We start from the raw sequence: 12,683 nt of genomic DNA, 5'->3' as shown, positions 1-12,683 counted from the left end.
AAACATCAGAGTCTGGAATGTACCTTAAGACCACGGGTAGATGCAAAGAATGCGAAAGCAATATTTCAGGAATCTTTGTGAACAATCTGGCACAAGGATATGACGTCACAATTGAGTGTATGCTGGATAATTTCGATGGATCTTTTACGCGTATTAAGAAGCGTCAAGTAAAAGAAAATCAAAGAACTGACGTTTCAACAAAAATGGCGCAGAAACGAGGCAAATAAACTAAGGAAATTTGGGAACCCTGAGCCCCTGCAATTACCAACAAATTCAATTTTACGTAAGGTAGAAACAGGAGAGCAAAAATGCAATTTTTGTGTTGACTGGACGCAGTCCGGGTGAAAATCTCACAGCCATGAAGTACGAAGGTCACTCCGGTAAAAATCACTTGACTGGTCTACATCCGTTTCACATCCATTATTGGATGCAAGAACAAATTGCTGTGTTCACAGACTATTCGCACTAGTTTTTATAGACTGAACAGGTTCAATAGCAAAAAAAAAGAGCAAGCAGAAGAAACCAACGGAAGAACTGTGTTCGGGCATCTATCTTTATTAAATCGTGACAGAAACCCTAGTTTCCAAATTTATCGTTTTTCAAGTACAGAGAGAATCTCAAAACACTAATTCTATACAATATTGGCGTAATGAAATTATTCGCAATGGTAGCAAACACATTACAAAATTTCCAGTACCAAAACAAGTTGTTTGCGATTTCGACAAATCAATGATGGGTAATATTTTAAGGGCATTTGGAGACTGTCGAGATCTGAAAGAGTATTTATGGCGATGTTTTAGTTATTTGGTCGGTTCGTCAAATCTACATCTACATCTACATTGATACTCCGCAAGCCACCCAACTGTGTGTGGCGAAGGGCACTTTACGTGCCACTGTCATTACCTCCCTTTGCTGTTCCAGTCGCGTATGGTTCGCGGGAAGAACGACTGTCTGAAAGCCTCCGTGCGCGCTCTAATATCTCTAATTTTACATTCGTGATCTCCTCGGGAGGTATAAGTAGGGGGAAGCAATATATTCGATACCTTATCCAGAAACGCACCCTCTCGAAACCTGGCGAGCAAGCTACACCGCGATGCAGAGCGCCTCTCTTGCAGAGTCTGCCACTTGAGTTTATTAAACATCTCCGTAACGCTATCACGGTTACCAAATAACCCTGTGACGATCTTTGGATCTTCTCTATCTCCTCCGTCAGACCGATCTGGTACGGATCCCACACTGATGAGCAATACTCAAGTATAAGGTCGAACGAGTGTTTTGTAAGCCACCTCCTTTGTTGATGGACTACATTTTCTAAGCACTCTCCCAATGAATCTCAACCTGGTACCCGCCTTACCAACAATTAATTTTATATGATCATTCCACTTCAAATCGTTCCGCACGCATACTCCCAGATATTTTACAGAAGTAACTGCAACCAGTGTTTGTTCCGCTATCATATAATCATACAATAAAGGATCCTTCTTTCTATGTATTCGCAATACATTACATTTGTCTATGTTAAGGGTCAGTTGCCACTCCCTGCACCAAGTGCCTATCCGCTGCAGATCTTCCTGCATTTCGCTACAATTTTCTAATGCTGCAACTTCTCTGTATACTACAGCATCATCCGCGAAAAGCCGCATGGAACTTCCGACACTATCTACTAGGTCATTTATATATATTGTGAAAAGCAATGGTCCCATAACACTCCCCTGTGGCACGCCAGAGGTTACTTTAACGTCTGTAGACGTCTCTCCATTGATAACAACATGCTGTGTTCTGTTTGCTAAAAACTCTTCAATCCAGCCACACAGCTGGTCTGATATTCCGTAGGCTCTTACTTTGTTTATCAGGCGACAGTGCGGAACTGTATCGAACGCCTTCCGGAAGTCAAGAAAAATAGCATCTACCTGGGAGCCTGTATCTAATATTTTCTGGGTCTCATGAACAAATAAAGCGAGTTGGGTCTCACACGATCGCTGTTTCCGGAATCCATGTTGATTCCTACATAGTAGATTCTGGGTTTCCAGAAATGACATGATACGCGAGCAAAAAACATGTTCTAAAATTCTACAAGAGATCGACGTCAGAGATATAGGTCTATAGTTTTGCGCATCTGCTCGACGACCCTTCTTGAAGACTGGGACTACCTGTGCTCTTTTCCAATCATTTGGAACCCTCCGTTCCTCTAGAGACTTGCGGTACACGGCTGTTAGAAGGGGGGCAAGTTCTTTCGCGTACTCTGTGTAGAATCGAATTGGTATCCCGTCAGGTCCAGTGGACTTTCCTCTATTGAGTGATTCCAGTTGCTTTTCTATTCCTTGGACACTTATTTCGATGTCAGCCATTTTTTCGTTTGTGCGAGGATTTAGAGAAGGAACTGCAGTGCGGTCTTCCTCTGTGAAACAGCTTTGGAAAAAGGTGTTTAGTATGTCAGCTTTACGCGTGTCATCCTCTGTTTCAATGCCATCATCATCCCGTAGTGTCTGGATATGCTGTTTCGAGCCACTTACTGATTTAACGTAAGACCAGAACTTCCTAGGATTTTCTGTCAAGTCGGTACATAGAATTTTACTTTCGAATTCAATGAACGCTTCACGCATAGCCCCCCTTACGCTAACTTTGACATCGTTTAGCTTCTGTTTGTCTGAGAGGTTTTGGCTGCGTTTAAACTTGGAGTGGAGCTCTCTTTGCTTTTGCAGTAGTTTCCTAACTTTGTTGTTGTACCACGGTGGGTTTTTCCCGTCCCTCACAGTTTTACTCGGCACGTACCTGTCTAAAACGCATTTTACGATTGCCTTGAACTTTTTCCATAAACACTCAACATTGCCATCAAGTTTTCTACGCCTGAACATGTTACATTACGTTCACAATTATTTGTAGATGGAAAGAGCTCAAAACTGTCCGTCCTCGTGTGCGCACGAGGTCAGGGATTTCAATAACTTACAAGAAATAGTGAAATGTGCCGTCATAGCTTCTAACAACCATACGTATGGCAGGCACAAAGACAACTATCTCTATTTGGCTGAGGAAGCATTTAAGAAACTGTGCCGCATAACGAGAGGAGAATCGTTCATCTCCAGAATAGAGGAAACCAAAACAATTGCCATGAAAAATTAGCAAGAAACTGAAACACTTGAGTGTTTCCATGATAACGACGACAGGAATGATTGCGGATCTAGAATTGTTCCATGGGCAATTACTTTAGTTAATAAGTCCTTAAAAGAAGTTGAATGTGGGCACTTAGTACAGACGGCGGATGACATCAATTCTTATTATGCATTAACTATAGGGCGACGCATCAAAGCAATCTTGCATTGTTTTCCTGTTTATTCAGGTGTTATGATGCACATATTTGAATTTGGGACTTAAAACGCCACCTCATCCGCATTAGAGGGGGAAATTATTGACTTGAAACATGGCTTGTTACGAAATCACATTCGTACAGTGCGAGTTGACAAATTCGTAACTAATCATTTGAAATCTTTTTCAGGTCGTTCGAAGCTAGCTGGAGCTAAAGAAGTCAAGTTCAAAAACTTTGTCCGCTACTGGTCACCATAAACAACATGAAGTGGAGACTTCTGGCAATATTTTATCGAATGTATAGAACTGTCAAACGTTTAATGTTGCAGAATCCGTGGAAAAAATGAGCGGACACTGAAGTGAAGAAATCGGAGGTAATAACAGAACACCCAGGAAACTGTGTTACTGAAGATGAAGTAAACTCACCGATAGGAGACTCGCATGAGTTAACACTTGAACACTATCGGCGCAATGAAAATGGCCCTAAAAAAAGTGAGCATTCTTACATCCACGTCCTGAGTTAGGAACGGCCACATCGTGTAAAACTATAAACATCGGTATCAGTGCCCTACTGATCGGTAATATTTTGGAGTCTATTAAGGACAAAGGCCGAAGAACTCTTGTGGCTAATACTTGTGAATTTGACAGTAACGTGCAGTTATTGGCCACCGCATGTACTTATAACAGCTTTCAGAAGACAGTTCAAACCACATCGTCGGGTGATTTCATGTTTGTAAGGCTTTTTTTGAATGTAAATAGGTTTATACTGAACGAGCGTGACTCTTAGTTAGCACTTCAGGCCTAGTTAAGCTAGGAAATACATCGAGGGTAACTACCAATGACACCAATTCAAATATTTGTAATCTCTTCGAAAGGGTTTTAAGAGATGAGTCCAGTGGGGATATGAGAGGAAACTGTGTCAGATATAAGAGAGAGAGAGGGGGGGGGGAGAAGGAGGGAGGGAGAAAGAGTACGAAGGGCAAACTACTAGTCTCGTCAGACTTTGATACGATTAGCAAACACGAATATGAGAAACGAGCTGAAGCTATCGAGCTCAGCAATACTACAGAGAGACAAAAAAATATGTTCCAGTTGTAACGGACAAGTCGAAGAATCGTCAAATACTGCCAGCAATTGTTTGTCGAATGGATAGGAGATACTAACGCCACAGTGAGCATCAAAACGTTTCGGTACACTATGACTCCAAGCGGATCAACTAATTCCCTGGTAGGTATCGTTAATTCAGTCAGCATCCCTCCATAATGAGTGAGATGTTGAGCTCAGAAAGAGGAAGAGGTGTTAGTATTGTGCTATGCATAACTTGGGGGTAAGTATTTCTAGAAAGGAAAAAAGAAGGAAAAAACATAAAGTGAAGGTGTTATGTGGAATGTTGGATATTTTACAATCATTATTATTATTTGTATAACACTTTTTTACCAAACCCCTACTTTGTTTTACCTAAGTAATCCTTAAATGTATAAAACGTATTGCGTAGCAGGTACTTTTTAGCTGCCTTTTTAAATAAGTGTATTTTTGCAATTTCTTTAATCTCTTTTGGTAATTTATTGTACAGTTTTATTCCTTGGTAGAAAATGCTGTTTTGAGTTCTTCGTTTATTTTTTCTTGGTAAATGTAAGTTCCATGGTCATGGACAGAGCTGTTTGTGCAGTAATTACCAATATTATTTTTAATGTGTACAACTGACTGGTAAATGTATTCACATGGAGTTAAAATTCCCAATGTTTTGAACAGGTCTTTACAATGAGTTCGACTACTATTTTTTGTTATTTTTCTTATGGATCTTTTCTGGAGTTTGAAAATTGTGTTCATATTATGTGCATTTGTTCCCCAAAAAAGAATGCCATAGCTAAGAATTGAGTGTACATATGAGTATTATGTAATTAAAAGACACTGCATGGTACTCACTGACGATAGAATTCTGGGGAAGATGACATTCTGTTTCCAAGTACCTTTGTGTGTTCACGCCACTTCTGCTGAGACTCAATATTCATTCTTAGAAATTTTGCACTTGTTTCACAGTCTATAGAGGTGCCATCTACATTTAATTTAACATTGTCATTTTTCCTCTTCAAACTGAAATCCATGGCATTAGTTTTCTTTATGTGCTATGTCATGTTATTGCTTATTGACCAATCATAAACTTCCTTGAGAGTTTCATTGGCATTCTCTGCAAAGAGTTTTCTTGTTTTCTCAGTGACCATAATATTGCTGTCATCAGCGAAGAGAATTTTTTCACCATGAGTAACACTACTGGGAAAGCCATTAATGTATAGCAGGAATAGTATTTGTCCTAATATATTACCTTGCGGAACCGCCATATTCATGTATTTTCGTTCTGATGAGTATTTTATTAAATGTTTGGACCTATTTGAAGCATGTTTATCTCTACTCTTTGTACCCTATCTGTTAGGTATGATAGAAACCAGTCATTAGCTACTCCCCTTATTCCTAATGCTTGTAATTTATTTAAAAGAATCTTGTGATCGACTGTATCAAAGGACTAAAAAAGATCCAAAAAGATGGCTGTGACACATTCATCTTTATCAATAGCATCAAGTACAACTTTTGTGAATTCTACTATGGCTGACTCCGTATTTTTGCCACTTCGGAAACCAAACTGTGATTCTCTTAAAAGATTGTATTTATTCAGGTAATTCATTAATCTGTCTTTCATAATTGCTTCTATTACTTTTGAGAATGGTGACAGCAGGCAAGTGGGCATGTAACTTTCTATGTCTTCTACATTACCTTTCTTAAGAAAAGGTACAACACTTGCCTGTTTCAACTGGAAATGTCCCTGATGTGAAGGATTCGTTTACTATATTTGTTAAGGGGTCTTGTATAATCCCTACGTATTGTTTCAGCACATACATTGGTACTTCATCTAAGCCTACTGACTTTTTATTTTTTAGTTTTTGAATACGTTCATTGACTTTATTCCCTGCGGTTGGAAGTAACATCATTGTGTTTAGTGTAACATTATTTACAGATGTTATATTTGTTTTAGGGATTTTTTTTGTATCTTCTCTGCAATACTTGAAAAATGCTCATTTACATAGTTTGCTAAGTGTTGTGGATCATTTATTACCTTATCCCCCCCCCCCCTTAGCAGTATGTTAGGCTGCATTTGTTTTACTAAAACTGACACGATAAGAAAGCGATACGGCTTTCAGAAAAATTTTACCAGTAAGACAAGAAATAAGGAAATTAGCAATGATGATGTAAGTAAACAATTATAGTAACATTAATTGTAGGTTATAATATAGCAACTGGACTCAATCATTTCATTTTTCTTAAACTAAGTTGAATAGTTCTTCAAAAGGATAAAAGGCATAAACTGGAAACGCTTCACTTTTCGTTTAACATTAAAGATACGATCATTATTCTATTCCAGTGAAATATGTATTCCTATAAACATAAAAAAGTTAAAAATGGTCAACATGCGAAAAAATGTAAAAAACTTACAGAAAGGAAAAAAACAAAAATGTATAATGAGGAGAGGATAATTATTTCTTAAACACCAAAGACATACGTAATTGATTAAAGCAGGCCAAAAAATGAAAAAAAATGTATTCATTTACAAAAACTGAAACAAACGCAACAATTTCAAAGATAGGTATAATAAATATGACATAACAGGGGAAGATAATAGACACCCTGCACGTGGTCTTTCCTGCATGCACATACACTGATAATTTTCCCACGTCAATGAGAGAACAGCCGATGTCAGCTGAATGAAAGCTCATGATACTTCCCACTTCATTTTCGACTATGATTTGATTCAGAAGGCAGCCATTTGGGAATAATCGAAATCAGAACTGTAGCTATCTAAGTATATTTTTCCTTTTAACTCCTAAATTACAATCACTTACTTTTGTTATCTCCCAGTTCAATATCACTTACTTGCCGACACTTGTTCAGAGCAATTGTATAAAAAAAGTTATTTTTTCAAAAATTGATGGCTGGTGCAGAATATAGTATTCGTTTCCATTTGAACACTATTTGTCTGGTGTTCTGAAGCAACGCTCAGAGCACCTCAGAGCAAGCATAAAAAATTTGATTTTTCAAAAAGTGGGAGCTGGCTGAAAGTCTGTTTCTGCTGACAATTTGAAAACTACTTGCTTGAGGACACTTGTTCTGTAGCAACGTTCAGAGCAACTAGAGCAACTCAGAGTTAGCGAAAAAACCCGATTTTTCAAGAAGTGGGGGCCTACGGAAAATCTGTTTTTGCTTCCCATTTGAAAACTGTCTGTCCGAGGGCATTGTTGTTCTGGAGCAAAGTTCAGAGCAAATAGAGCAACGTAGAGCACGCATAAAAATCTGATTTTTAAAAAAGTGGGTGCTGATGGAAAATTTTGTTTTTGTTTTATTGTTTTCTTGTTTTTAAATTTAGAGATGTGTGCTTCTGGAGCAAAATGGAGCAACATGAAAATAACCCGGAGCAACAAAAGCAATTCAAAAATTTTCAAACTTCAGGCCTATCTTTCCTGATGCCATATGAAAGCATACTTTTTACTCTGTCTTTCAATCCTTTATTCGAGCACATGCACACATACGTAATTGTCCAAACTGTAAGACTCACATGCACTACATACCACTACTACCAATAACATTCTTTGTTTGCGCATAAATTTTTTTTTTCATTAGAGAAAGCAGGGATTCTTCTGCTACCATTTGTCGAATTTGAAGCAATTGGGCAAAGACAGAAGTGAAATATAGACTGAAAGACTATCAGCATTGGAGAAGAGAGAAAGGCAATTGATTTGAGCGCAAGATGCGTCAACGCGAAATTTGGTGCACCAGTGCTTGTCTATTTGATGAACAGTAAGATATATCTGCCGTCAAGATTCTCAGATATCAGTCATCAGGAACTATGCCTCGTCGACGTGTGTATCGTCAACGCCGCCACCGCATGCCTGTCTACAAACATATTATTAGCCTCGAGAATAAACTTGGAGGAAATGAAACAGCCCAAGCAGTAATCTTAAATGGACCTATATTCTTCCGAGGCTGCAGGGTTCATTTTACTCTGGATGTCACTGCTGGAAATTCTGGTAGTGGTTGGTTTACCCTAGCCATTGTTCGTTGTGAAAACGCCTCTCTTCCTGGACTGGAATCCTTCGCCAATCGAGATGTTATTGCCTACAAAACGTGGCATTGTGGAATCGACCCGAAGATTCAAAGTAGACCTACTTATGTGTTTAGTAATATGCCTTTTACATTGTATACTCATTTTTGTAGAAAAGTTAGCAATGATGAAAAAATACACGGATGGATGAAAGGACTTGGTGTACTTGCAGATAATGTAACTGTAACGGCAGATATTACTTTGTACTATAATTATTAATAAAGTGTGATCCTTGACCTCTGTGACCGCTAGACGTACATCGCGAACCGGGGGCTCGAGGATGCTACAGTTTGAAAAAATTCGAAAACATAGTGCCGCACTGCCCGCTGAGCGCCTAGCGAGTCGGTGACGCAACCCGCCCGACTTGGCTCGGCGCTAGGCCGGCGCACCAGGGTACGCTTGCTGCTAGTACTACTACAGCGCGCGTACGGGATAACTCTCGCCCGCTGGTGCCTGCAGAGTCCAAGTCCGTTATCAGCGCGTTACGTAATCAGGGTCATTCGCTCTCTATATAAGCAGGCAGTGTACGCCAGCGGAACCATTCCGCTGTGAGCTCTATCTGCAACAGCATTGAAGCACTATGCCTCGTCGACGTGTGTATCGTCAACGCCGTCACCGTATGCCTGTCTACAAACATATTATTAGCCTCGAGAATAAACTTGGAGGAAATCGAACAGCCCAAGCAGTAATCTTAAATGGATCTATATTCTTCCGAGGCTGCAGGGTTAATTTTACTCTGGATGTCGATTCTGGAAATTCTGGTAGTGGTTGGTGTACCCTAGACATTGTTCTCCAGACATGAACCCTGTCAAACATGCCTGGGATAGATGTGTGTATCACATCTTCCTGAAATAATCAATGACAGAGCGACTTCACAGAGTAGCAATTCAGCAAATCACAGGTGAGCCTGAGGAACTTAAAAGACTGAGTGGTAGCGTCATCAGTCGACAGGTTCTATATCAGCTCGTGGATTCTGCTAAGAGTGATCAGAAATGTGCTGAAGAATAACGCAGAGCATAGGGGCAAAAAAGAAAAAGAGTGACGCATTACAAAAAGATGTGGCACTGTCCAACCAAGACATCTTAAAATAACAGTTAGTCAGACTGCTCGTTCATAATCTTTCAACATATGTCGGTAACACATCATCCGTGAGTGCAATACATTCCGAATGCATCCCTAATAAATTCTGTGTGATCTGTGTGCTCTATGTGCTTAAAATAAGTAGTCCAAAAGCGTTAAACAACTTACAATTCATTTTTGTACTGAAAAAAACCAACAGTCTTCTGACGGTTTGCTCATATTTACGGATTCTTCCGACACTTCGTGATAGAACTAATTCGTATTTAAGGTTGAAAAACGAACATACTAATTTTTTGTTCTAATAATATTTATCTATTTCGAATCGGTTTTCGGCTTATTAGCCTATTGTCAGGAAACAGCTGACTAGCACCCACAAGGGACACGAGTTTGTAGGAACCAAACAATATAAACAATGATACTTTCAATATACACAGAATTTTTAGTCGCGACATTACAGTATTAATTACAGTTTACAATATGGATAATATCGAACACAGTAAATAAAGGAAACGCACAATGTTAAAGTATACAAGCCGTATGAACACATTGCTAAAGATTGTGAGGGAAACAAAGTAGGGTATATGACAGTTCTATTGTGGTACTTCTGTGGGGATATGAATGTGATCACCAGGATTTAAGTTTTGGAGTGCATGGGTGATTTGGCGTTTGGAGTCCACCTTGTTCTCAATGGTAAGTTGCATTTTTTTTTAATCAGGCGAGGCATGGAAGGGAGCCTCTGTGAGATTTGCAAGAGATACTGAGAGAATTATGCTCTGAGGGCGTGCAACGAGCCGTGCTTGGATAGTATCCCAAAATGCAAGGTGGTGTGTTGATTCACGATTAAACATAGACTTTTAATCTGTCAGGAACTTTTAGTATTGAATGATGATTAATTGCAGGAAGAATCTTCATAACTGCGTTTCAATTCAATTTGCAGAATGATTCTTCTGGCACAATCGTCTAGAAGAATAGCAGTAATCAGTATAATTACAGGAATATCGTGCGAAGATACCTGTTTGGTTGTGACTGGGTCTTGTGTGGAGGCATAAAGTTGGTTGGGCGTAAAGAGCATTTCATGTACGTTGATAATCAAAGGAATACTGTTAATGGCTGTAGAAATGTAGATGAGGTGCCGTAACAGCACGTGAATCTTTTCAGAGGTTCAGTTGGCTTAAACCTCTTCTTCCTTAACAGTAATACTCGCCCGTCTCAAGCTGCCCTACTGGATTATTTGTTCTGCGGTGAAGATATTCATCATAAGGACTAGCCAATAGGGTCTCTACATCTGAACGTCTGCTATGCAATGGGTAGACGACTGTAGACCATCGGTAACCACCACGGACTCTTCCTCACCTCCGCACTGCCCATTATCGCGAATGGGACTGGGTGTTAATAAATCACTTGAACTACCTCTCGAACAGCAAATCACGTCACTGAAAACTGGTGTGACATCCAGCGGTCATCACGTCCCTTATTACATTACTGGCCATTAAAATTGCTACACCACGAAGATGACGTGCTACAGACGCGAAACTTAACCGACAGGAAGAAGATGCTGTGATATGCAAATGATTAGCTTTTCAGAGCATTCACACAAGGTTGGCGCCGGTGGCGACACCTACAACGTACTGACATGAGGAAAGTTTCCAACCGATTTCTCATACACAAACAGCAGTTGACCGGCATTGCCTGGTGAAACGTTGTTGTGATGCCTCGTGTAAGGACGAGAAATGCGTCACCTCACCACTGACGGCACTTTGAACAGTGGACGTTACATTTCAGATGTGTTACGACCCGTGGCTCTACCCTTCATTCGATCCCTTTGAGACCTTACATTTCGGCAGGATAATGCATGACCGCATGTTGCAGGTCCTGTACGGGCCTTTCTGGATACAGGAAATGTTCGACTGCTGCCCTGGCCAGCACATTCTACAGATCTCCCACCAACTGAAAAGGTTTGGTCAATGGTGCCTGAGCAACTGGCTCGTCACAATACGCCAGTCACTACTTTCGATGAACTGTGGTATTGTGTTGAAGCTGCATGGACAGCTGTACCTGTACACGCCATCCAAGCTCTGTTTGACTCAATGCCCAGGCGTATCACGGCCGTTATTACGGCCATAGGTGGTTGTTCTGGGTACTGATTTCTTAGGATCTATGCACCCAAATTGCGTGAAAATGTAATCACATGTCAGTTCTACTGTAATGTATTTGGCCAATGAATACCCGTTTATCATCTGCATTTTTTCTTGGTGTAGCAATTTTAAAGGCCAGTTGTAACTGAGGAATTTTTTCAATTTCCGTAAATTTTTAAAGCAAAATTGTTCAAAACTTCTCTAATTAGATGTTTTGGAGTGTCGTACACAAAGTGTCACGTGATTAAGATTTCCTCGTTTCTAAAATCCTTCCATCAATTTGGTCAGGACATACCATCTTGTTTCTTAATTATGCTTAACTTCTTATCACTAGTGAGTATGACTGTGTTCGCATTTACTAATCTTTCTCTATACACAAATAAATAAAACACAAACGTAATTTACGGGATTTTACCCAGTCCACTAGCATACCGCAGCTGTCTCAAAGTTTTAGGCTGAATTATAGGTCAGATGAAGTGAACTGTCATTAACGCTCATTATATCGTCTCAGAGAAACTAACTGCAGTGATAGTGTTTCCAAAAGCGACAGAATAGCTATATGGGGCCTGACACAATGTCTCCCTATCTCTTAGGTATCAAGGTATTTTAGAAGGTAACCCACGAACAGGAAAGCAGTCTGGTTCCCTTTTGTCCAAAACATATTTCGTGCAAAACACCTCGCTAAACACTGGAACCATTTAAATCAAGTAAGAATCACTGTTGTGAAACTCTTGCATCATTGTCCAGCCTTCACCAGCATTCTTTCATACGTATTAACGATCTGTCAGGAGCTAGCTCGTTGCGGACAAGTAAGATGACACTACGTCAAACGAAATGTGGTCTATTCCACTTACGGTAATAAGCCTTCTATACTTACGGCTATAAACTAAAATAATTATTTTCTGATGTAACGCACCATTACTTACTCGTAGCTGACGTATAACGACCGTTGTGTAACGAGATGCAGTAAAGTTTTTGTGGCGGCTCTTCGTACCTGATTCCTCGTCGTCGATTTT

The sequence above is a fragment of the Schistocerca piceifrons genome, chromosome X (assembly GCF_021461385.2).
Source record: "Schistocerca piceifrons isolate TAMUIC-IGC-003096 chromosome X, iqSchPice1.1, whole genome shotgun sequence".
NCBI lineage: Eukaryota > Metazoa > Arthropoda > Insecta > Orthoptera > Acrididae > Schistocerca > Schistocerca piceifrons.
This window is presented reverse-complemented; position numbering follows the sequence as displayed.